This window comes from Sylvia atricapilla, chromosome 1 (assembly GCF_009819655.1).
Source record: "Sylvia atricapilla isolate bSylAtr1 chromosome 1, bSylAtr1.pri, whole genome shotgun sequence".
NCBI lineage: Eukaryota > Metazoa > Chordata > Aves > Passeriformes > Sylviidae > Sylvia > Sylvia atricapilla.
In genome coordinates this window covers 47,526,202-47,552,765 of record NC_089140.1, presented here as the reverse complement: position 1 = coordinate 47,552,765, position 26,564 = coordinate 47,526,202, and the positions used below count along the sequence as shown (strand labels likewise).

Below are 26,564 nucleotides of genomic sequence, written 5' to 3'. Positions count from 1 at the left end.
TTGAAAATATATCCCTGCATGATTAAGGAAGACTGAAATCTTTTTAAACACCTATTATTTTTTTTTAAACCAATTCTGAAATGTTTTTAAAGGAAAGCATTAATGGAATGAAAATGCTCCAACCCTGAAAAAAGCAGTAATGTGACAGGTAGAAATACTACTGGCTTAGCACTGTAGATATGTTTGTGTTTCAGAGGCTGGGTAAAGAAGAGCGAGGAAAACTTGGAGTTTGTACCCACTGTTGCAACTGCCTCTGCATTGCTTGACCTTTACAAATTTGTCTCTTCACTTGGAAGATGAAGAAATCATTCCACCTACCATGTGCAAAGAGCAGAGGGTTCAGTGAAGAGAGTGCAAGGCAGGACTTGTCTCTGCAATGGCAATTGCCACGCAGCAGTATTGACAGCATCTTTAGCTCGTGCATGATCGAGTCTGAAGAAATATGTACTCTGAAGATCAATTAGAGAGAGGCTCATTAGTGGGAAGGAAGTTCTGAGCAGATGCAGCAGCCCTGACAAAGTGAGCCAGAACACTGATAGAGCTGGGCCTGGTGTGTGGGCTGAATGTGAAGCAGGGTTGCTGCAGGGAGATTCAGAGAGTCCTTTCTGACAGCCGGTCCTTCCTACCCATCTTTAGAGAAAGCAGTCTTAACAGCTCCTTGCAATATTTTGAAAAAGATAAGACAGAAAATGTCTATAACACCATATTGATGAATACAGACACGAGCACAGTGAGGAGTTTGGACTGGTATCCTGTCCATAGGTGTATTTCCTATGCATCTTCCTATTTCCTTAGCATCTTCCAAAGATGCTAAGAAAGAGGGAGAAGTTACTTTTCCTTTCCTAATACTTTTTTATTCTTTCTCCTTTTTTACACTGAGAATGCAAAGTATATTTATATAACTTCAGTTTTGTGTGGGCTGCTGCTTCAGTGCTTGAGGATCTCCTCTGATTGTTTGCAATTACCTTATTGCTTGTCTTCCTAATGTTTATCTATCTTGACATCAGAGACACTCAAACAAAAAAAAGAAATTTTCTGCTTTTTATGCTTTCCACAAAATCTTCACCAGTGATATCATGATGCTGAGCTCATATGTCCTTTTTACCTATTGACTTTGAGTGGAGTTTCTCTGGTCATTCCAACAGGGCTGCCACTTTCCAGACTTAAATGTGAGATGAAACAGGCAGCATAAAGAAAGAATATTTATGCCAGCTTTATTTAAGCAAGAGACTTCATTTAAGCAAGCCTATTTAAATAGTGAGGTTATTTATACTACATTTGGCTGTTAATGGGCGTGTGTGGGCACGCTTCTGTTGTGCATGGGACACGTGTTTGGGGTATGTATATTTGGCTGCACATTTCCATGTACATGGATTGAAAAAGTGGCTGTTAGTGTGTCTGAGGAGGGGATGTTTGCAAAGCCCAGCTCAGGGAGACATTGAAATCCTTGGGAAGAGATGCCTGCTGCCAGAGGCTGATACAGAATAGAAGCATCAGTAGCTCATTTTGTGTGCTCCGAATTACCGTATGAGGGTGTGGATGGAGGATATTACCCTTTCTAGCTGAAGCCAAGTGCACACCTGCAATAGCTCCATGGTAAACAGCTCTAACTGTTCATTCAGCTTATGTGAGCATTCATTTGACTTTCATTCCTGCATGAGGTGGAAGCAGACAGAACACGTTCTTCTCAGGAAAATTTGTTGTGTGCTTGCTGGACCTGGAAACTGGACTCATGTTTCCTGTTCTTCTCATTAGCTTAGTCTTGGCAAGCCCTTTCTGCACCACCAGAGCCTTCCAACATTTATCCTTCCATGCAAGCCTGGAATGCAAAAGCAGTGCTTAAAGAGATGTGAAAAACATGGATTTGCCTTCATCAACAGCTATTAAAATAATAGTCTGGAGGTCCTTCAGCAGCAGCTGGGAAGGTGTACCAAGGAAAAGATTACTCTGTAATTGAGGTTTTTTTCAGTACACTCTTTCTAAACATCATCAACTGGCATTGTCCATCTGGCCTAAAAAGGTGCACAGCAATTCAGTTCCCTCTTAAGGCTGCTGTGTGTTTGGTTGTTACTCTTAAACAACATCCAGCAGAAGCTTTTAAAATTAAAACACACACGTAGAAAACTCTTCTCAATAAAAATCCCATTTCTTCTTCCAGAATGCCTAGGCAAGTAAATACTGGGTTTTAAGAAGTCCAGAGATGTTTGCTAACATCATCCATTGTGACAGTCTTAAGGATCTGTTGTCTAAAACCCAAAGCCCCTGCTTCAGGTCTCACACTACTAATCTCTTCTCCATTAGCAAGGGAGAGCATGAGTTTTGTGTGAACAGGTTTAATCTTCCTGTGCAGCAGATGTGCTGACACATGGGTTTCTCTAGTCAATGGGGTAAATAATCTTCTGTTTAAGTAGTTCCTAAGTACCTATTTATGTAATTAACATATTAAAACGAAGCATCCATCATTATTTAAGCAGTGAACCATGACAACATCAGACTGAGTTCAGATAACTGAGACCAATGACTTTTTCCATCTTACTGCTCTTTGGTTTTGTTAAAATCAGAAAAGCTAAAGAAATCATTCTGTTGTCATTTTGTATGATTGAGTAGAGATTTAACTCCATCTCCCAGAAGAAGAAAACCACAGTGCACTAATGAATAAGATGGAGGGGGAGCATACATGCCTCTAAGAGAGGCAAGGCCGAGCACCTACAGGGCATAATTTGTTTCAACACTGTTCGTATGATGTACATTCCACAGTGCCCATCTCACAGAGAGCCGAGCTTTAAATGGAAGTCTTGGACTGTTTGGATTGAAGATATACCTGGCTGCTGTTGCTGGTTTGGCAGCCTGTGCAAAGCACAAGCTGGAGAAACAGCTAAAGATGTAAAATGCTGCAGCAATGTGAAATTGTTCTGTCCTGGCCATGTGTACTCCAGACAGAGTGATTGAATGAGAGAACTGAGATTACAGTGACATGACTGAAAATGCTCACAGTATGTTCCAAAGAGTTTTGATACAAAATTGTGATATGCATTTGAACAATGTGGGCAAAGGAGGGAGCAGGGAAAATAGAATATGTGATAGATTTGGCAGATAGTGCTCATATGGTCTGAATGCACTGAAAATTTTAAAACTCACAAGGTGATTTCTGAGCCTCTTGCAGTTGTGTATTTAAGAGTGCTATGTGAGGAATCCTGAAGCCAATGATGTTCTGCTGTCTACTGTCTGGATTCATTATAATTTATTTGAAATTCTTCATTGCCTTCTCATGCTATACGACTGCAATGTATGTTTGAAATGGCAAGACTTAAAGGTTGCAGACAGCTGCAGGGGCTTGTGTATTTTAAGGACTTTTTTAATATGATAGCTATCCAAAGACAAACTATGATTGTATATGACACTGCCGCCAAACCTAAACATCACTTGAGGTTGTTTGTCTGCCATACCCACTGCCAAGGTTAGAAATAATTTTCTTTTTTTTTCTTTATGCATGTATCAAAAACTATGCAACTCTGAATTTGTTCACTGTGACAGAATACTCTTCCTCTAAACAACCCAGTTCATATTCCTCTCTTTTTAAGACTAGGTTTCTTATGTGCAGTTGTGGTGCCTTTCTTCTTTTTGTTTAGTTGGTTTTTTTTGATTTTTATTTGATTCTGTATCAAAGACAAGGCATTTTAGATCTTCTTGGAGTTAACATTGAAAGTGCAAATGGAGCCTATAGTCACATTGTCTAGGCTAGGAAGTCTCCTTTCACTACTCAGACTACATGTAATCATTTAGCAATAGGAAAACTGAGAAATATTCATGTCAGTTCCTGTAGCAAATTTCAGGATTGTTTGTAGGCTGTCTTTGGCTTAGCTGAAGAGCTTCAGTTGTCAGGGAAGATGAAGAAGAATTGCAAATTCAACACCCCTAGACAGTCATCTGTTGTGTATGTCCAGGACTGTTGTATGAAATTCTGTAAAGCTCTGATCTCATTTGTAAGAGACAAATGGAGACTTTCTTTAATGCACATCTTTGTATCTTGAAGCCTTTTAACATATGTGTGCATCCTCAGAATGCAGGCAACCTACACTGTGGTGCACGAAGAGACTTTAGTGTTTCCTGTGGCCAAAGCACGAGGGGGGGGTAGTGAGCACTGAACACACTCATTGGTGCTTGAATGGTGGAAATGCTTTGCAGAATGAAAGGTTCTGTGGTTCTGTAATTCGTATAGACCTTCTGGGTACTATGGTGGCAGATCACCTCTGAAGGTCATGTCTAATCTGATCTGCAAAGCTGTGTTACTGACTGTTTTCAGCAGCTTATATATCACTGGTGTGTTCCTGGTCAGATAAGCTTTGTGGTTTGTAGTCAAGCTGTCTTAAATGGCAGAAAAGATAGATAGTGTCTTTGTGCTCTGGCCCAGCATTTTCATTTTAATTTGTGTTTATATGCTACTATGGGAAAACTTCTTTCTGATGCGGTACCAGTAGAAAAAAAACCAAACCCTCAAAACTGCTCATTTGAAATAAAGTGTAGGGATCTCCTGATAAAAGAGTTATGAGGTTTTCTGATACTAAGATTTGGGAAAAACCAAACTAAATGTGAAATATGGCCTTGGAAGTCTCTGAAATACTTGTTTGTATTATCTACGGATAGGTCCTAATTGACAATTAAAGAATACAGATGTGAAAGGGAAATGTAGATCTTCCTGGAATAAATCAATAGGACTAGCTATTCCTGATGCAAATCAGCTGCTTCTACAAATGGACTTTTGAAAGGACTTGAAAGTTTACGCAGAATTAACAGGTAATTTTTGGCACTGGAAGAGGAGTCACTAGGAACCAACTACCAAGTCTATGACTGGGGAACTGTTAGGAGGTTAACCATCTCTCCCCCTTTAGGTATCTAGGCTAAAAAAAGAAAAACCCACGATCTAGAAGGATGAGTAAGCATTATATCATCACTGATTGTTCCTCAGCTCCCACACACAAACAGGTCTTAGCCCATGACAGCATACTGGCAGGAGCTGCTGTCGGATTGACAAGTAGCAGCTTTGGTGTGAAGCCTTCCTGGAAATCTTTTATCCTTTTAGTTGAACAGCATCATTTTATCCTGCTATCTTGGAAGATTTTTTTCACAAATCTTATTTATTATGCTGCTTTGAAATGCCTGCATTTTTCTAGCCTTGAATTTTTGATCTCCTTTAAAAGCTTTCTTAGGTATCTGTGTCCTGTCCTGCTTTAGATTGCAATGAAATTCTTAGTGTGTTTATTCTCACAACACAATCTTGTGAGGAAAAGAAATGCAATTTGCAGAGGAGATTACTAAGAAAAGAAAGTGACAAAGGTGAGATTTCATAACCTTAAATCTAGTGGCTTGCCGCTGTCAGAAGCAGAGATCTCTGTCACTTCTGTTTCTTTCCTATGAAAGAAAAGATTTTAAAAATTGGTCTTCTGAGTTCTTGACTGGTTGCCCTAATCTGGGACACAATCTTCTCCCTGTCAGCATGTGAAGTGCAGATGGGAGTTTTGGAAACTGGGCCAAGGGAAAATTTCACCAGATACATCAAAGTTGCACGCTAATTATTATTATTTTTGATTGCAGTGGGGCTTTGTTCAACAAAGTCTAATGAAGAGTTTTGAACTCTGTGCATCACATAACAGAAGGAAACAATTTATTCCATTAGGAACCTCTTCGTTTTAACATTGGCTTAAAAAATATTAATTACAAAGACCTAAGAATGTGCCATTTGGTTTTTGTCGTCCAGTAGAATTTAAGCTTGTTGGTTTGCATGACTATTTTAAGCTCTACATGTTGATTATGTGTCCAGTCCATGATATGACAATAACAGCTAGCAAAAATAACCTTGGAACTGCTGAAGTGTTTCACCATTCACAGACAAATGGCAGAGCATGCTCCACACTCCCAGACCACCCTCTCTCCTGTGTGATTTAGGTGGAAGGAGGGGTGGGAGAGGGATGGAACTGGACAGATTGCTTTTTTCCACGGCAAGTTCTGTCAGCGAATCTAGGCTTTTTAATTAGCCCTCATTCCCATAAAATGCACACTGAATATCTTTCCACAGTTTAATATTTCAGAAGTGAAAGAATGACTGCAAAAGCTGGCACGCTTAGGGTAATCTTTACGGTGATGGTGAAGCACCAAAGGCAAATGAAAAGCCGGAAGTACAGCGCTGCCAGAAGTGAACCTTTATGGCATCCTCAGCCACTACAAATACAGTTCTTTCAGCAGCTCGTTTCTATGTCAAGAATTATAACTGCATCACAGATGTCCTGAAAAGGCAAATCTCTGGAGAAGCTTTCTCTTGTGGCCTTGCTCTTGAGGCTTGGAAGACCTTCCTGGACTCTGGATTAGACTCAGGTCGAAGAAATTTTACAGCCTTTATTGTACAAGGAGATGAATCTACCTGCAAGGCTCTGTCATGGTGCATTTTAAAATGCCTTTATTTACCATGGCAAATGAGGTGGAATGCTGTTATTAGTACAGTATAGAAATACTGAGGTTTTTAAGAAGGGCTTTCATTTTTTTAATTCTTCTTTTGGTCAAACAAGTGGAAGTAAGGGTTCCTGAAAAAGGAATGTATTCTCATTCTTTTCCATCTGTAATTCTTTCTTAATACCATAATAATAGTATGTCAGTGTCTCATGGTTTGTCTGAGGTTATCTTTTTAATATAAATGCATGAACTTGACTTCTCTCCTCATTTTGAAGTTTCAATAACAGAAACATGGAAAGGATGAAAGTTGTTTTTTTTTTTTTTTTTTACAGTTGTCCCAGAGAAAGTCAGAGGAGCAGCCAGAAAATTCCTCTAACTGCAAAACTGTTCCTTTGCTTACTGCATTGTTGGCTTAGGAGTCTTTTCTCTCTCTCCAATGTTGCTTCCTTTCTTCTAATGATCTCTCCTTCCTTATGTTGTCAGAGGTCAGGACAGAATTTTCGTCAATGACTAGCAGCGCTTTTGGGCATAAAGATGTGGTATGGATTCTTAGTGGTGTGTTTCATCAGGCCCTGAACAGGACAGGAAACACCCACTGTAGAATTCGTTGCATGAAGATTTAGGTCACTGAATTTGGAGGTTTCCTAATAACTGTCTCAGATTTTCACCTTGTTTTGGAGAGATACAATTTATGGTACTGTAAAGCAAAATACAGTATTTTGACAGTAGTCTTGTCTTCTGCTGATCAGTTAGGTAAACTTGAAATGTGAGTAAGGTGCATTATTTGTTGGAGCAAGTCCAAAAGAGGAAAGATGTTCAGGGAGCTGGAGCTCTCCCATGAAAACTGGCTTCAGAGAGTTGTGGTTGTTCACCCTGGAGAAGGAATTGCTTCAGGGAGACCTTAGAGCACTTCCCTTGGCTGGGGAGGGACTTTTTACAACGGCATGGAGTGACAGAACAAAGTGTAATGGCCTTTTGGTGAAAGGGGGTTGGTTTAGATTAGATACTAGGAAGAAAATCTTTACTGTGAGGGTAATGAGGCACTGGGACAGATTGCCAGAGAAGCAGTGGATGCCCCATCCCTGGCAGTGCTCAAGGCCAGATTGGATGGGGCTTCAAGCAACCAGCAAGCATAAAAGCTGCGGGTGCTTGAAAGGGGGTTGGAAAAAGGTGATTGATCTTTAGCTCTTCTATGGTTGTGTGATTTGGGAACACAGAGAGTGCACCTCCTTACATATGCATGCATGCATACAAGTGAACACTCCTGGGATATGTGCACACACATATGTGTGCTGTGTTGTGTTTGCACAGGGAGAAAGTCAACATGTACACAGCTCTGTCTGAGTGCACTTTCCCAGCATATATGAAAAGAGAGAGCAAGCTCACAATCGAATAAGCAGCGAGAGCAGAGGGATAAAAGATGAGATTGCAGTTGATTATGAGCCTGGCAGCAGATGTGCTACACAAATCCAGCCCGCTGCATCCAGGCTGTTTCCATGGCGATGGAGCGAGTAATTGTGGAGCTCCGGCGCTCTCCCCCGCGGTCCCCGCCAAGGTGGACGCGGGTGCCGGGTCCCCACCAGCGCTCCCTCTGGGCGAGCGCCGGGCTCCGGGACGAAACGAGCGGGCGGGGAGGGGGAGCCCCAGAGACGGGGATCTCTGGTCTATTCATCCGCGCCGTGCGATGGCAGGATGCGAGGGCAGCGGCGCTCTTCCTCGGAAATACGGTCTCCCGAGATGCTAAATCAGCGGGCAGGAGTTTCCCTGCCGCGGGAGTGGGCTGCCATTGGCTGCCGCCGCCCGCCCGTGCCAATGGGAGCCCGCCGGGCGCCCGGCACATAAGCGGAGCTACGCGCGGAGCCCGGGGCGCGGGCAAAGGTGCGCGGCCGCGGGGCAGCGCCTCTCCCATGGCCGCGCCGGGCGCGGGGCCCCGCCGAGAGCATCGCCGCCGGGAGCATCGCTGCCGAGAGCATCACTGCCGGGAGCATCGCCGCCGAGCATCCGCCGCTGCCCGTGCGCACGGTGCCGCCCGCAAAAGGCAGCATTAAGTCATTCGCTCGCTGCCGTGTGGGAGGTGAATTTGTCATCGGGAACGATGGAGCTACGAGATCTCTGTAAGTAAATCCGTGTACTTTATCCTGCTGTTTCAGCCTGGGCATGGAGCGATGAGTGGCGTTGAGGAATGGCAAAAGCAAATTAGTAACAACTGTAAATAGCGTGAAGGATTCCACGGTTTTGTTTCACGTGTAGCGAGATGTGCTCTTGGTTCTGCCTGGTCTCGGGCATCGGACAAACTTGTTAGCTGTTTGCATTGCCTTGGGTGGTTTTCTAGCCTAATTAGGGTTAGTCTGAGGAAGGATGCTGTATTCTTCTTGGGGTATTTCAGATCACCCCTGTCTTTGAAAAGGAAAGCAAACCACATGGAGCAGAATATTGCAGGCACAGAAGTCTGAGGTGCTCACTTGAAGTCACCAGTATTTGTGGTGTTGGTATAATAATAACAGGTGTGTTATTACAGTGGCTTGTTAAACGCTGGTTCAGACTGTGAGCCAAGAAAACACGAGTTGCTCATCATTCATCACTGTGTTCAGCACAAAAAAGGCATTGCTTTTCCTACCCTTCATGTGCCTTTTCTCTTCTTTTCAAATTGGTTTCTTCTTCTTCAAAGGCTTTTTAAAATACGTCTCATTCAAAAGCTTTGCTATTTGTTTATGAAACCTGTGAGTACATGAAAAGCGTGGAGAGTTTCCTTTTCCACCATTGTGGGGCATGTGTTAGAAGTTGATTCCTTTGCCTGTTGGGACTCTGCCTTTGCTTCTGTAAAGCAGAAACAGTATATTTAGAAAGGGGAGGGAAGTGTGTGTGCAAATCTGTCCCTCTGCAACCCTCTGGGGTTACTCAGTTACACCAGCCATTAATTCGGCTCAGCATTGTTCATGTTTTATCATGACAGGGAGCTTTGCTGCATGGAGCTCATGGTTGTCTCTGCTTAACCCCCTCAGATACTGTAGTCATCTTATCTGGTTGGTGAAAATACATAGGAGAAATGGCAGACACAGGAAGAAGAAGATTTAGAAAAGAACTTTTTGTATTTTCACCCTGTGCCTGAGCTGGTCAAGTGTATCAAGTATTTTATAGTAACCAAACTAGGTGCAAACATTGTATGAACCTGGCTGCATTTTAGGGATCCATTTTTGGTGTCTTGTGTTCATTTTAGAACTTAACACACAGCTTCATCTCCCAGCATTAGGAACTGCTGAGAAGTCACATTACTGCCTGGGAATCTCAGGCTGAAGGTGTAAATTTTTATATTTTGTCCATTTTTTTAATGTATGTTTTAACTGGTCAGCTTTGCTTTTGCCTTGCAAGTTGTGGCAGGAAGGTGTGTATGTGGAGCTTATCCCTCCAGTTAAAGCAGTCAGTGTTGCCTCAGAGCTGATGCCAAAAAAAGAATTGTCAGTGTTTTGAAGAACTGCTGGATCAATAGAAAAAAAAAAAAAAATACAGCACGTAGAATTCAGTGCATCAGTACAGGGAGAGTGTCTGTTGGTGTGTGTAAAGCTCCTCTCTAGTTTTGAGTGTTTAACCCGATGTATCACAAATGCAGGAGGGACCCCTTATTAAGCTTGAGTTATTGCTTTTTCTGAAGACACAGATATAAGTCACTCTTCCCTGTGTTTCCCAGGGGTGTTCGGGTCACCTTTTATTGAAGTGATGGCCCCAGGCATCCTGTGGCACTGGGCTTAGAAAAAAAAGGCATTTTTCTAAGGTATGCAAAAAAGAGATAACTGTTAGCTCTTATTGCAATACCTATTTTTGTTCAGCAGTGATGAAAGTGCCAAGAATGATATTTTTTTTTTTTTAATGAGGAAGGTATTTTGCTGCTATGTCACCTTCCCCAGGGTCTTGTATCATTCATTTGTATTTACTTAGCACTGGTGTAGCTGAAAATCCCATTGCATATACGGCAGTCTAGGCAAAGAGATGTGCCCACTCCCCATTTTGAAGGTGGCTGCTTTGATCTAGGCTAAGATATTCTATAAAAATCTGTGAGAAAGCTTGGACCCTTGCATGCCTGGGCATGGGCTGTTCCTGGCTCCAGGCTGGTCATTTTGAACACCTTTGGGATGCATCAAAATGGAGCTTAATTGCACCTTTGAGGGTTTTTAATTCCATACGTATTTCCTTCTGCTTTATTTTCTGGTTGCTGATGTGAAAGCCTAGGAGAAAATTGTCTTTTAAGGTCACCTCAACTCTTAAGATAATATTTTAATTCTTGTTAGCACTCCAGGGATATAGTTCAAACAACATAAACCTCTCAAGTTTAGTCACCAGTGTTAGGCAAATACTGTATGTGATAGAGTTCCTCTCTCCCCCATAACCTTGTTTGAAGGGATTTTTTTGCTTGTCTATCCCTGTGCATTAGCAGATAAAAGGAGGGGGCTAGGGAGGGAGGGAGACAGCCTATAAATGCTAAGCACTGGATCAGTCTGTCTGAGGGCTTCAAACCACAGTGGTGGAAAAACTCGTGGTGCAGTCAAAGCCATGCTTGTGTTAGATTTTTGACATGATGGTGCAGAGAACTGTTGCTTGTCGTTAGTGCTTGGGGATGATCTACGTGGGAGAGGCATTTCAGATTCCCAGGCTATAAGAGTTCCAGCAACAGAGGAGTGAGTAGGCTTCAGTGAGAGCTGTGGCATGCTGGCAGCAGTTGGGAGGATGCAGAAGCTGAAAAAAATGCTGTCTTGGGGTAGCTTTAATTGGTTGCATTGGAAAACACTTGGTTTGATGGGCTCATATGTCTTCTAAAATGCTTGGTGCCAGACCAAATTGGCAGAGCTCCACTGACTTACATGAGATGCCACCAGGCATTGATCTGATCTTCAGTCTTATGCTTATATTTTTCTTGGAAGAGTGAGATTTTTAGCAGGTTATTTTTTTCTTTCTATTTGCCTCAATGACGATAAATTGAAAACTTAAGTGGAATAGACAAACCACAGGTTTTGTTTTGTTTCTGTGGGCATTAAGCTTAATGGGTTATCTTTTATCTGCTTGTAGAGCCTCATACCCATATGTCAGTCTATACTGGAAGCATAAAGCAGAAATTCTGATCTGAGCTTTATATGTGTCAAGAGATATTAAATTTGAAGATTTCGTTATTTCCCTGGATCTTAGCACTCCTTCAGTTACAAAAACCCTGGTGGTCATTCATGTTCTATGAAAACAGATGCTAGAGCCACCAGTCTTCAGTTTTGCCTCAGTTGTATATGGTTGTCATCCCATTATTCAAGAGAGTAGGTACACATTTTTGCACACAGATGTGAAAAAGACGGCTTCATATATTCGCCTCCAAATGAATTGAAGACACTTGTAACTCTGAATAAGACCAACCACAGAAATATAAACAGTTCCTTATTTTTGTGTCTGAAAAAACCCATGCTTTTTTAGGAAAAGTTTCTCCATGCAAAGCCTTGGCTTACATGGAACATCATGCCCTGGAAAGCTCTCCCTCCCTGTTCAGTGCATACACACTCGTATATCCAATGGCACATGCACACAACAAAACAACACCAAGCACAGAATAAAAATGGAACAGCAGTAAAATCCAAAGACTTGTGAATTGTGAAAAGCCCATTGATTTGCTTGACACCCATTTTGTTCAACATTGTGCAGTGCTAATCTGAAAATTCCTGTGCGTCACGAAAACTTTTCAGAACAATAAGAACTGTCAATTCTAGCAGATTTTACAGACCTGTCATTATTCTTCTTGTCTTGAAGCACTAAGTGGCATATAGAGGGATTTTTGGCAGTAGTTCAGGACTACTCTTGTAAAGAGGATTCCTGTTGCCACTGCCTCACGGATGTTATCATTTGAAGCTAGAGTTCAGCCCAGCACAGGCACCTGGAAGAATGTCTTTCCCCATCTGAGTGTGCTGCTTTTATGGATCTCACTTATTTTGTCTCTTCAAAAGCCCACAACTACAAACTATTCTTTACTGTTCTCAGATGCAATAATGTAAAAGAAAAGAAGAAAAAAAAAAAAAAAAAACAAACCAAAAAAAAAAAAAAACCCAGTACATTCTTTCTACATTTGGACTTGATATCTTCAGAAAACTAGAATACTTTAATGAAATCCTATCCCCCCCCTCCCACCTGGTGCTTCTTCAGAAAGGAAAAGTGGAGATGGCAGCACTGATGGTCACAAGCAGAAATGTTTTATTGACTCCCTTTCTCTTGAGATTGTAGTGCTGGTACCTGCTTGTCTTGGAGCATCTGTGAAGAAAGTGCTCACACACCATACATTCCCCATCCTTAGGAACTACAGCCCCCCTTAGATACATGCCTCTGTGAGGAGCAGCATAATGAAGGGACGAAATACTGACTTTGTGTCAGAGAGATCCAATTTTAAGTTCTTTATCAGAGACCATGTAACGTTAAGAGTGTTTTGTCTTCCATATTTACACTTCCCAGTGTAGATTCATCTGCATACATACCTCACTCAAATTAAATAAAGCTTCAGTACAGTGAGGGTCATGACATTCACTCTGAATATGTAAATATTCATTCAGTTGTATATCCTTGGTTTTGGTAACTTGCAGAATCCATACATGTTGCATAAATGGTCAGCATTTCAAAAGTCTGCAGAGCACAGGTCCATTTTTTTTTGGACTTCACAAAATTCCAGCAGGTTTTGCTACCTAGGAATTCAGTGGTTTCAAAAAAGCATGTGAAAATCAGACCTCAGAGGACACGCATGACCCTCATTTAAGCTAGAACTTTGATTAGCTCTATCTTGGGTGTTTTATACTCCTCTGTAATGTACAAAAGCAATCTTGTAATGGGGTGAAAAAGGAGATCTTACTAATACTAGCCTACTGTCAAATTAATTTATCAAATAATATGCTCTTATCCTGGATCACTGGACTGCTTTTATCAGAGCTTTTGATGTGGCAAAGAAAGTGCTTGTTCCATAGCTACAAACCCAACTCTCTTAGTCTTCCCTTCTCTTTGAACTTCAGTTTTCTTAAGACTTGGAGCATTGTGATACAGAGAGCAGCATTCAAAGCTAGGTATTTCAGGACTCACATCCAGAGGCATATTAGAAGCTGCACAAAGGGATTTTCTTTAAGTGTGGTTTTCAAATGTATGTAACCTTATTGCTTGACCTCTGGATCCACTCCCAGTCTGCATTTCAAGAAAAAGAATCTACCCACATACAGTTATCTCCAGTAAGATCAAAGCTGTCATTGTATTCTGACACCTGTGAGAAAGAAATGGATATATTAAAAAAAGAAGTGGGGGAAATTGTGAAAAGATTTGAATGAGTTCACATTTATGAAAGACATGAACCCACGGATCTTGGAAGTGAAGGAAAGACTTTCAGAATAGCTGCAGAATGTTTCTTTATTTGTTAGCTTCACCAAGTTAATTAAACAGACTTGAAAACATAAACAAAAATAGATTTTCTAGATCCCTACAAATGCAGCTCTGCAAGTGCTTTGCCATGAAAGTTAATAAGGTTCTAACTTTAGACTGGGGTTTCTCTCTGGTGCCTAAAAGAAGCAACTGCAAATGATGATGCTATTTCATTCTACCTTTGCAGCCCCTCATCAGGGTGTGGTGTCTTTCTCAGTTTCCACCCTTTTTCTGGCAAAGGTGGAAGTTGTCACAGGTTTATCCCAGCTCCGATAGATTCTTCCCGAAGAACTGGAGAGTAGGTATGTGCAGATTGAGAAAGGCAGCTCCATTTGTCTGCTCTCATTCCCTTCTGTCCTGTGTGAAAGCACCAAAAAGGCTTTGCAGAGCTTCTCCTTCCTCCTTGTATGGATGGATTGTCCACAAAAGGCGCAGCAGAGTCAAGGTGTGCGTTTTGCTGCGTTGCTCCCTTGCCTCAGCACAACCAGCCTTAGCGGAGCCTTTGGCTCTCAGCCAGCTGGGATGTGCCAGAATGTGCTGGAGCCAAAGCTTTGGATGCCCTACAAGGGAAGTGTGTTCCAGTTTTTGGCAGCACCACAAGGTTATCACCTCCTCATCAAATAATTCAACATAGTGCTGAGGAACGTTGTGTGTGGAAGATCCTTGTCCTGCAAAGAAACTACCTCACCATTCCTGTGTTCAGCACAAGGGGTTAAAATGTATGTGTGGCCCTAGCCACAGGGGAAGGAAGGACTATAGATCAACCAGGCATCTCTCCTGAGCCCCACTGTGCCCTCACAAGGGACCTCCTCCTCTCCCCCTCCACACACTCAACTTTGGAGGCTGGAATTAAGCCACTTGGCCAACAGAAGCTCCTCTCAGCTTTCAAAAAGGGGAGCCTCTCTGATGTGAGACTGTTTGTTCAAGCTCTCAGGGTCGTGCTTAGGAATACCTATAGCTACAAAGAGATACAGAATGTCCGTGCAACCTCTCACTTTTATGTGACAAATTTGTTTGGTGCATAGAGTAGAAAATAGGCAAAGGCTTGAGTTAGGAACACCTCTGGTATTTTGTAAATGCTGTGAGGAGCTAGGTTATATTTATATGTTAATGGTTGTTCTTGAATTTTTCTGCCTTTAAATAGCATTCTGCTACTATAACCCAGTTTAATATCTAATAGAAGAGTGGAAACTCTATTCACAGCAGTTTCACGAGTAAATTCCTTTGTTCTCACTTCCTAACTTACCTTTTAAAATCCCCTATTTAAATTATCACCCTATTTCAAACAGCAACACCATGTTTTGCCATTACGCTTAGAATGTCATAAGTTCCATTTTCAATGGCAAGCAGAATTATGCTCATTTTACTGAAAGGGTACAAGTGAGTCTTAAAATAAGTTCTGCTTTTTCATGCATGAAAGTATGTATCAGTTTACCTCTGCATGCAGGATTTCCATCATTCTACAGTCATGGGCATCTACTCCAGAATGAACTTTAATAACAAGTAAATAACAATAACAATTTTCATTGCTAAATGTTCTAGCCCAGTGAATTTCAAGGCTTTGAATTTGTATTACATATTTAAGGTATAAGCAAGAGACTTCTGACTAAGAGTGTCTTTGGTGGAGTAAATATCAAGTGTTTCAGGCATACAGTTCTGACCATTAACGTTTATCATTGACCTGGCAAGATAAACAATTGCTGGATTGTGTCAGATTTTTTTTGGTTTTTAAAGGATTTTTTGTCAGGTTTCAGAAAAGAATAAAGGAGACACCTTTCCGATTTTGTTTACTGTTATTGGTAATTAGTAATTCAATGAAATTTGGGGTTTTTTCAGTCAGAGAGATGAATGACGGATCTGTAATGTGAAAAGTTTAGGAAAGCCACACAGCTAATTCTATGACTTTCAACTTAAGCACCAGAGCTCAGTTGCTGATTGTTCCAGAAGTTTGTCCAAAATATGATTTAAGGGTTTTATTACACCAAAATCCCAGAGGTTATTGCAGTTTGCAGCAGATAATCACAGTGTGTGGTTCTTGCGATTGTGAAGAAATGTGCACATTTTGTCATGATCTCCTGCACAGGCAGACACCTGGGCTTGAATCCAGATCCTTTCAGATCATGCCCGCAATCTGGTGTTCTCATCACTGCCTCTACATCATTGCTGCTAGGTATGATGCCTCTGCATCATTTAACCTAGCAAGGGTATTGTGCATCTCTGATGCCACAGCCCATTTGGAGCATCTACGTGTCGTCAGTGCCACAGCACACCTGTAAAAATTGAACACAGCAGATTGTGGGTCACTTTTGGGACAGAGCACAGAAGTCCTGCTTCACAATTCTGGCCACCTCAGTATCATCCGTCCCTTACCTGATCATGGTCAGGATGCAAACTCAGGAGCTGCTTAAAAAGAACACCAGTCCAGAAAGGAAAATCTTGGCCATGTTGAAACACGTGCTAGAACTTGCATCAGTTTTAGGCTGGTCCCCAGAATTAAGAGGTTGAATTCCTCCTGTGTTCAAGTGGTCAAATTGCATCATGAAGTCAGTCAAAAGGCAGCTCCTCCTAAAGAAAATGAAAGATAACAGAGAGTTCGGTGTGAGTCACTCGAAAACAAGTAACAATTTTGATTACTGATATACAAAAAAAGAATGTTCCACCAGGGATAACAGCTTGTTACTTGCTTTGCTCTCAGGATGCAAGGGAGAAAGGAAGAGAAAGTGCATACTTGTCGCCAAGTTGGCTGCTACAGTCCAGCAGCACATCAATCAAATTGTTTCATCCTTCCAAGTCTTTCTGTAATATCACTGATTTATCTTGCTGCCATGCAATTGTCCCCTGTTGACAATTCCAATTTTGTCAAGAGATGACAGAGATTTTGCAGAAAGCCCGCAAGCTACTCTTACCAGTGGCAAACAGTAGGAGAGCAAAGTAAGATTTTCTCCTTTTCACTGGCTCCTATAAATAGTCCATGGTAACCTTAACAGCCTTGAAGATGTAGGGAACCTTCTTTTAAAAAAAAGAATCCATTATTTTTAAAACTACACTGACTCAGCAGAAGTAGACGTATGTGTTTTAGATCATGATAGGTTGACAGTCAAGCCCTGCTGTGAATGCTTAGCTCTTCAATTCTGGCTGTAATGTTTTACATTTATTTTAACTCTGCAGTGTATTGGCACAAGTCTTGATATTATGGCCAGAAAGGATACTGCTTAGTTACTGTATATATTTTTTTAAAAAAGGTCTTATTTACTGTCTTTTTCAATTCAGTTCTCCGTCTTTTCGATTTTTCCACACGTACATAAGAAAGTGAGGACATAATTAACCGAAACACAGTTAATTCATGTCTTAGAACGGATTCCTTAATAACAATTTTTTTAGCCCTCTGTTGTGTTAAGCAGAATTAGTCACAGGAGCCATTATATGGACTTCAGTGGTATTACTCCAATATGCAAATGCTAGCCAAGTATGATTTGAGCTACTTTGAAAAGTGTAAGAGATTTCTTAGGAAAGCTGAGTCCCTTGGTCTTGCAGACAGGAGAATTTCTTTCAATATGATATTAGTATGCGTGCATCCAATTAGAAATTAATGGCAAATCCAGATTTATATAGTAGGAGGAGATAACTAGGATGCTTGTCATTACTGATACAAAAAGAAAAATCGTTTTCTCTGTGTGTATAGATGGTATAAGTAATCTGGCAATACATCACCTTTTAGTTTGCTCCGTAGTCCTACAAGATTTTTTTACTAATACAGCTCATAGGATCTTCACTGGAAAGGTAAATTTCTGCAGAAGATGCAGATCTCTATTATTCCAGGTCAATTTTCATTTTTTATGTGATTCTAGGCAGATATAAAAGGTATCAGCAAAAAAAGTAGTTTAATACCTCTGCCATACTGACAAATGTTAAAGTGAAACAAGCCTGTACAACAACATAAAATATATTAGCTACTAATCAATTTATTTTCCTGCTGTTACCAGTCTTAAGGAATTCTGAAAATACCATAGAAAAGTATGAGTTTGAAAAGAAAGAAAAAGAGCAGATTTCCACTATTTTATGCATATTTTGGGGTTTGATAGAAAGGAATATTAAACTATGTGTGTTTGACAGCAGCATTTGATCATCTGAAATTCTGTCTGTTCTGCTCTTAATCCTGTGGTATTTCAGGATCTTTAACCACCAATTCCTAAAGATGATAATCCAGCCCCCTGCAGTGACTTGTGCTCCTCTCATCAAGAGCCACACTGGAGTTACTGGTCTTTCAATAGAAACCGGCTTAACCTAGCAGGCGTTTAGATTTTTCTGAATTTTCTTTTAACAGAATTCGGCTGATCTATTAGTTGGTTTCAGTGTAATGCTTAGATGTCATTCTTTTATTTGGGACTTTTGAGGGTGGCCTTACTTCAGTGATGATGAAAATCATCCCTGCTTAGAAATCTCATCTCTGGCAAAGCTTCAGTTAGCATCATGAAAAAGAGCTTTCCTGTAGAGGCTGTTCACTTCTGCTCACTGATTTGGCAGTCTACTGTCTCCCCAGTGCTTTGCTTTAATATGGCTTGTCTTGCCACAGGGTCAGTAGGAGAGGACATCTCATGGTAAGCACCAATATTTCATGCAAATACCAGCATGATCTGGCTACAATACCTCCAGTGCAGGTATCCTACTCTAAATGTTCTAGATTGCTATTAGGAGAATGAGAAGAGGAGCCAATTCTTAAGCATGTTGCTCTGCAACCTCTTCCTCAATCAGAAGCTGCTAATGAGCCTACAGAATTAGGTGGCTCCCTTTTAAAATTCTAAATTATAGCACCTTACATTCCTTTCTAGTTTATTTTCAAGAATCAGTCCTAAGATAAAGGACTTGAGAAGAAAAAGTAACAGTATGATGCTCTAAAGCCAGTGGTCCTGTTTTCAGTAGTGCAAGGATCAGGAGCCAGGCTGAAGATGTTTATAGATGCCATCTAGTAGCTTTCCATTGACATCAGGAGACACTCAGATTTGCTTCAACTTGTAACTGGAGAGGCATAATAAATTCTCTGTTGGCCAGATTGGTCACTTAGAAGCTACACTCCCAGCATGTCACAGGAACAAGCTGCAGACATACGTGACACTAGCTTGCAGGCTCCCTATTCCATACAGGCTAATTTGATACCTATCTTCTGGAAATCTTAAGTATACTTACCTGAAACTAGGAAAGTATACAGCTAGTAAAAGGACTTGTCTCTAAAACTCTGGAAAAGTGAAGTAAAGTTGCTCTGGGTTTTACCAGAGCAGAATAACAACCAGAAACTATTCAGCAAAATCCAAGGGAGGAAAGCCGGGTGCAGGTCCTTGCAGCCTTTGAGGGCAGAGAAGAGTGAACAGTGGGGAAAGGCAGAACAGTAAGCCAAGATTTGTTCAAGCTGACAGTGTGTGTTGTGAAGGGAGGAGAGAACATTCATGCCATATCCAGAATGGAAATTAAGACCAACCTTGAGCAAGAAAATATTATTTGTATTTGGCAGGCATCCCATCTCTGAGAAGTAGGAAAGGAGAAAGCCCTGTCTCATGGTGTGGTTGATGACTACATCAAACTGACACAATCTGCTTCTGTCCTTCCATCCACAGGTTTGTTGTACTCCTTGAACCAAGCAAGAGAACCTCCCTCTTGGTCCTTGGCTTTCTGCCTCTTGAGCAGTAGCACTGTCCTTACTTAATGGGATATTGCAGGCATAAAGTGTACTGAAGATTCAGTGCTCTGGTTCAGAGCAGGCAAAAATGGGCTTGAGCCCTTAGGGTTAATATTTCCCTGCAAATGAGCAAATAAAGTTTACAGACAGAAACATATTTTATTAGCCAAAGACTCTTTTGTAGTTAAAATACCGCAATTCTAGTTTCTTACAGATGTGACATTTCCTTTAACACAAGTGGTTTTGTAAAGAAGCAGGAGTAACCAGCACTATGTGCTAACCCTGAAATTTTCTTGTGTTCTGTCATCTTATTTCTGGCTCACTGCGTCCAAATGAGGGCTGTCTTTCTTCAAAATTCCGTTTTAGCACTGTTAGGGCCATATTTGGGTCTGAAAGCTAAAATTGGATAACCATGCTATATAACCTGTGTAAAAATAAATATAGTCCATATCTGGGCACTGCCAAGGTTTAAACTAGACTGATGCCAGCTGTTTGTTGCAAAGTATTGGATCAAATAAAAGTTCCAGATTGTGGGCTGCTTTGCTGTTACATGGTTGGAGAGTCCCCAGTGTTTCCTCCTGCTGTGCACATCCCCTTTCTTGGAGACAGATGCAGGCCTGCTGTGTGATGAGAAGAAGTGCAAGTTGGCTTATGGGTGAGGAAGGAATGAGGGAACTCTCAAGGAAAGGGGAGAGAAGGAAAAAGAGAGAATAGGCCATATTGTTTTGGAGACCACACATAGGTCACCTTCATTTAGGTATCTATTACAGAGGTATTTTCCACCATGTTTCTACAAGTGCTGGGATTAGAAAAAGTATTTGAGTAGCTTCTTTATCATTTGTATTTTCCAATGCTTGCATTTACATTGGGATGTTTTAGTTCATCAAAACAGATAAAAGATAACGTGGCCTCTTCACCATGCTGACCAAAAACCAATCATCTTAAAGAAAGTAAAGACTGGAAATATTAACAGCTACCAAAAAATATGTCCCTGAATTCAAAAAATGCTGAGTCCTTGGGTGTTTCTGCCATTAATGCTTTGTCTCTCCACCCTTCTTTCCTTTTCTAGCTTGGTAGTGTCAGCCCATACAATTATGAGCTACTGCACAATTTTACACCTAAGGTGCACAGTCACATTTAGAATCTGACAGTGTTCTCCTGGAATAGGAACACTGCTTGCAGCCTACAGCTGGAACAATTTGCTTCATTAAAAAAAAAAAAATTCTCTGTCTTACAGATACATTTTAAAAATTAGTTAAAGGAAGCAAAAAAAAAAAAAATCAAGTCGACAGGTGAACAAGCCTCAGTATTTCACCAGATCTTAGGGTTTTGAGACTATAAATGATTTGAATTAAAAGCCATTTGAGAATACATAATAGAAGAAAAGGCTCTGATAACAGCAGATGGAGCAGAATAGAAATTGTGATGTTACTATATGTACCTGCTTGCACTAAAAACAGCAGCTGTAAGGAGGAATTTGAACTAAACTCTGTGAACATGTATTCTTATAGCTCTTATTAATGGGTTGTTCTGTTCCTCTCCCAGTTTCTCTTGACTCTTTTCTGAGGGTTAAATTAATCCCTTGTGCAGCTCAGCTGAGGATAATGAAGTTGTCCCAGGGTACAAATGCAGCCTTTGGGTTTGACCTACAGAAGGCTGAGCCTCTATCCCTATGTTTTCAGGCAGTTTTATTTATGTTGGATTAATTAAAAACACCCTCTCCATTCCCCAGGCTTATATGCTCTCCTGTGCAGAGTAAAGGAGGTTCCAGTGTCTGGCCTCTCTCAGCACATCCATGCTGATGCAGAGACAATAGAAAACTCTGCTAATGAGTGGATCCTAATGACCCTGATCATGTTTGTGAGCAAAAAGGCTCATGTTCTGATAGAACTGGCGTGGGCATGGCTTATGACGTGAGGAACAGTTTGGATTCCTTTTTGGAGTCATAGGCGTGGCTCACATTTGGCCGTGAGGGCAGAGCCTTTTTTTGCTATAGGTGAACACAAGGTATTAAATCGTGTGGTCATCTGGAATTTGATACAGCGTAGGCAGACTGAAATGCCAGTTCTAGTTCCTATGTATTATATTTTCAAAAGGTCTCAAACCAGATTATTTATCTGTAACACTTTAAAAACATCAGTCTCCACAAATAATACCAGTTTGGGGTCCAAAACTTGGCTTTTTAATCCAATGTGAGTGACAGACTGAAATCTGGTCCAAAGTCACCCCATTACTCTGAGAATTTTGGCTGCAGTAAATTTACTCTTTCTCTCTTCCTTTCTCTCTTCCTTTCCCTCCTTCTCTCCTTCCATCATTTTCCCACATCCCTCTTTCTAAGGCTGTGTGCAGATAACACATAGTGGCCAAGTGGAGGGTGGTATATTGCTCTGAGGCATCAAGATAGACTTGATGGAGAAAGAGAAGTTTGCCATCATGAGAACAGAGCAAGAAAGCACCTGGTTTCTATGCCCCAGTGCCCCAAAAGCTGGCTGTTGGAGCCAGCCAAATCCACCTCTCCCATCTTCTTTTCCTCCTTTAGCCCTCTAAATGGTCTGTAAATTGCTGTTTAAGGTGGGCTTAGAATAGCCCATGTATATTAGCTGATTCCTTTACAAATCAGGAGACTTGCACATTTCATTTCAGTGTTCAGTAGAGCAGAGACAAACAGGGTTTTTGTCACAAGTAACAGTGGATGGCTTCTGACAACTAGGAAATCTCTAGAGGTATAGGGAGCACCACTGCACTGAAATTTGAGAAATGTTAAGTTTTCCTATTGGTCAAAACCAACCTGTGAACCCCAAAAGAGAGTTTACAGACAGGTTTAACAGATGCCAGTGATGTTTCTGATGGCCAGGATGTGTTGTGTGCTACATGTAAATGTTTGATTACTTGGCTAAGATCTGTTAAGTTGGTATTTTCAGACAAAAGAAAGAGTAGTGCCTAAGACTTCTTTCAGGGTCTGTAGTTGTGTTGGATTTGTTTTTGCACTGATTCCACAGAATGCTGATTAGTATAAATCATCTTGCACTGCAACACTTGACCAAGGCCTATAATCATGTCACTACTTCATCTGTGCCTGATTGAGAAGTCCCCAGATTAAGCAGACTACTTACAGTGAGAAGTTCCCTCTTTCCCAGCTGGGAGTTTGAAACCAGCTGCATTCTGAAATCTGAAAGAGAAAGAATCCATGAACTGCTTTTTAAAATGGTCTCTTCCTCATTACCCTAATCACACAAGTATGCTGAGAGTGAAATCAGCTTTTTTCCTTTTTTTTTTTTTTTCTTTTAATTCGGACTCACGAGGGAAAGACTAATGAACACTGAACTCAAAAGGATCACTTGGGTCATCCTGGTCCCATTCCTGGAATTCAGTAATAGGCATTGGAGCAGAGGACACCATTAAACTTCTATTCCATCTGTCTTGCTGCATGCTTCAGGACACAACATTTCCCAAAGCCCTCTAAGCCATGTGGATTCTCTTGGAGAACTAAGTGCCTGTATAATGTGCCATTGCAATTGCTTATCTCTGGATTTAATTTCTTAAATGAAATAGTATCTGAAGATTACATTTCTTAGATTAAGTTCTTAGGTAATTTAGGGGAAAGAAAAAGTACCCAACATTTTCAGTTGCCCTCCTGGATCTTGTAGCACAAAGTGGCAGTGGTTTAAACCCTGAATGGCAGCAACATATGCATGAAAGATACTAATACTATCTGTAGCATTAATTTCCTCTGTTTATTCTCTTAGATGTGGTAGTTGCCAGTCTTTAGTGCTGGGGAGTAAGATAAAAGGAGAATGAACACATGGAAGGATTAAATTATGTGTCCAAGGTCATACAGAGGTACCTGTAGCAGTTAGCAATTAGATACATGCCAGCTAAATGTTAGTACAGTGTATAAATTAAAGGAATGGTGATCTTTTTTTTTTTTTTTTTTTTTTTTTTTTTTTTTTTTTTTTTGTATTTAAAAGGAGAAATGTACCTTCAGACTCTGGTGCTTGTCAAGTTTTTAACTATCATTTAGTCAAATTGCTAATATTGTACTATCTGTAGTTAATTAGAATTTCTGGGTATTCATGGACATGTTGAGCTCCAGTTTAGTACTTAGATTCAGCCACTGTTTTCCCAGCACCCTTTCCTTGAGGTTGCTCTTCTTTTGATGGAGTGTTCTTATTGCTGTGAGAACTGTCAAAGCTTAACAAAAGAAGCTTAGCTTCACCAGCAAAGACTTGGGTAGGGGCACTGTTTACTTTCTGGTAGGATAGAACAAACATTTATCTAATCAACATGGAGCAATAGCACAGTGGTGGCCAGACTATGTCTGGAAAAGCATAATAGAAGCGCTGATATTACAAACATAAAACTTGGTTAATAGTGAAGTGCAATGGAAAGTACCATGTTCTGGCTGTGGGTAAATCTGAGCGCAGGAGAACTCTGAGCCCTGGAGGTTCCATAGTACACTTCAGTTGCATATGTTAAGGAAAAGAATTATGCAGTTGTGGATATAGGCATATATGACAAGAACATTTGTCACCAGTAGATTAAATTTGTGAGGTCCTGAGCATTATCAGCTCTTAAAAATTTTTATGTCAATTACTGGAGCAGAAAACAAGACTAGAAAATTCTCATCCCCCCAAAAAAAGAAAATTCTAGGAGACTTTTGTTTTGGAGAAGAGTCTGTGTTAAAAATAGTACTTTTCATAATTGGGTATCTGTGCCTTGTATGTAATACCCTTGCTTTGTACACCAGATGAAAGTAACATCTGTGGCTCCATTTGTCTAACAAGCAGTTTTCCTGCAGGCTCTCTAATACTTACCCTGGGGGGAGTTCGTGGACCTTATCTAAGAGGAAGAATTGCTTTGTTGTGGCTTTGACATGCTCTTTAAATAATATTCAAAAACCATCTGAAACCATATTATATAAAAGAGGAACCTTTTTGTGAGTCTCAGTGGAGAAAACAAGAATGAGAAATTACCCTGTTCTATTTTCTGGCTCTATGCTGTTTCTTAGCCAAAGGCTAGGAAGCTGTTTAAGTCACAGGGCTCAGTAATTAATACTACAACAAACAAAAGCAAATCAAAAAGATTTTCGGCTTCTCTTTAGTGTTCTTATTCACCTGTTCCCCACATCTTTCAGATGACTTCCAGCCTGGCATGTATTTAAGCAGTGTCCTATTTCCACTGCTATTTCCTGTACAGATCACAGAATCCATTCCTCATCTGACAGAATAATTTAATCCTTAATTCTCTAAACCATTTATTGAAGGATGCTTCTCCTGGCCCTACTATAAGCCCTGCTCTGCTTTAAGTCCTGCCCTGTTTTCTCCAGCCATGTGCTGCAAGGATGCACACAGTGCTGGCCGGTGATGTGGCTGGGTGCTGACCCAATTGGTGATGGCATCTCAGTTAGAGCTAAACTCCAGGTGCTCTCAGGAGCTGCCTTTGCACTCTGAGCCTCTCGGTGATGTACAGCAGCAGATACACTCTTTCATTGAAGTGGAAAATTATACAGATTTGTTATGCTGGCTTTGACTGCCATTTTCCATAGGTTTTCGATTACAAAGAACCCTTATTTTCAGAAAACTGACAATTGGAAGCCCTGAGAGGACAGCGCTAGTTAGTGACAGCCTTTGAATAGCCACCCAAAGGTACTGGCAGACGCCATCCCCGGTGCTTCACTGCTCTGGCAGTGCAGTCCAGTCTCTGACCTGAAGAAACTGGTACAGAAACCAGAAGTCTGTTCCCCCTTCTCATCTCCTCCAGGCATGCCTGTAGGTTGGTGATGTAAATGTCAGTCTTCAAGGAGTCAAGATTGAGATCACCCATGCAGGTCATTCTTGGCTTAGAATCTGAGTTCACTTTTAAAGGCAAATACACTGAAATTTCACATTAAAACTTCTTGCTTGCTTGAAAATAATGGTTATGGTTACGACAGTAACAGCAGCAGCCAAACATTCCAAAAGGAAACCTTTTCGATTTGCAGAGTGGGAATGATTGTTTTTTTGTAACATTAAATCTCAGCTTGGCCTTGGCAAGGAAATGCCATGCTGCTGCTGCTGGAACAAGACAGAAAAATAGGCTCTTTAGGTTTGACATGCCTATAGTTTTCCTGCATTCTGGAGGATCCCCAAGGCCCCATGGAAACCAGATGCATTCCTGCTGAAACAATTAACGTAACCAACCCTTGCAGGAAGGGAACATTTATGAGGGGGGAAACATTACAGTATTTTCTTTTGGAAAATTCCACTATTGACATGAAAAACAGCAGGGTAACAGCAAAGATGGATTGCAAATTTTGACAGCCACGACAGGTAAATATTGGCTTTGTGCAAACAAGTTTCTATAAATAACCAGTCTACTCCAGAAACTCCACAGATGGCAGCAGGGCTGCCGGGGTATTGATTTACCCACTGTGCTCAGTGCAGAAAAGCACAGCTGTCAGTTTTGCTGTTCTTCTCGTTCTGAGTGTTGCTGCCGCTCCTGCTGAGAGCTGTGTGCCTTGTTCACCATTTTTCTTTGGCAAGTGGAGATGAAGATTAAGAGCCCAAAAGAAATTGTTTGAAAGAAAAACCTGCCAAAACAACAAAAAATAAACAAGAGCAAAGAGCAGCAATAAAGAACGCTGTGTACATGTATTTGAAACACCAGCAAGAACCTGTCTTAGTCTGTATCAGGTAACTTAGAGAGCTCACAGAAGTGCTTTATAGAGAGTGGTCCCAGAAATCATAGTGGGAGCTTGAAGGGCAGGAAAAGCTTATGAGGAGACAATACAGATTTTGTACATGATGAGTAGTAACAGGCTGAGGTTAGAACTGAGAACTGGTGCTAGGAGTAGAACTGGCCTTACAGGCAAATGGTGGCTCCGCCAAAAATCCCTAACAGCTGTAGGTGACTTATAAATAAATACCAGCCAAATAGGAAAACACTTAAAATTATCGTGATTAGGCTTTGGGTTTGTATGACCCATTTGAGTGCAGTCTAAATCTCAGGATTATGATTTTCAGACAGTAGAGTCAGCCAGTGCAACCACTGTCTC

General features: G+C 41.0%; 1 protein-coding gene across 4 annotated transcripts in view; it reads left to right on the top strand.

Annotated features, from left to right (window-relative positions):
* The window catches only part of ELMO1 (engulfment and cell motility 1), a 305,386-nt gene that overhangs the window by 215,653 nt on the left and 63,169 nt on the right, over positions 1-26,564 (top strand). The window contains exon 1 of one of the 4 annotated variants that reach the window (XM_066321978.1): positions 8,444-8,558. The exons of the other annotated variants lie outside the window; for them this stretch is intronic. The gene's annotated coding sequence lies outside the window, so the exon portion shown is untranslated. Of the gene's footprint in view, positions 1-8,443; positions 8,559-26,564 lie in introns of those variants that run through there. 4 annotated transcript variants of the gene reach the window in all.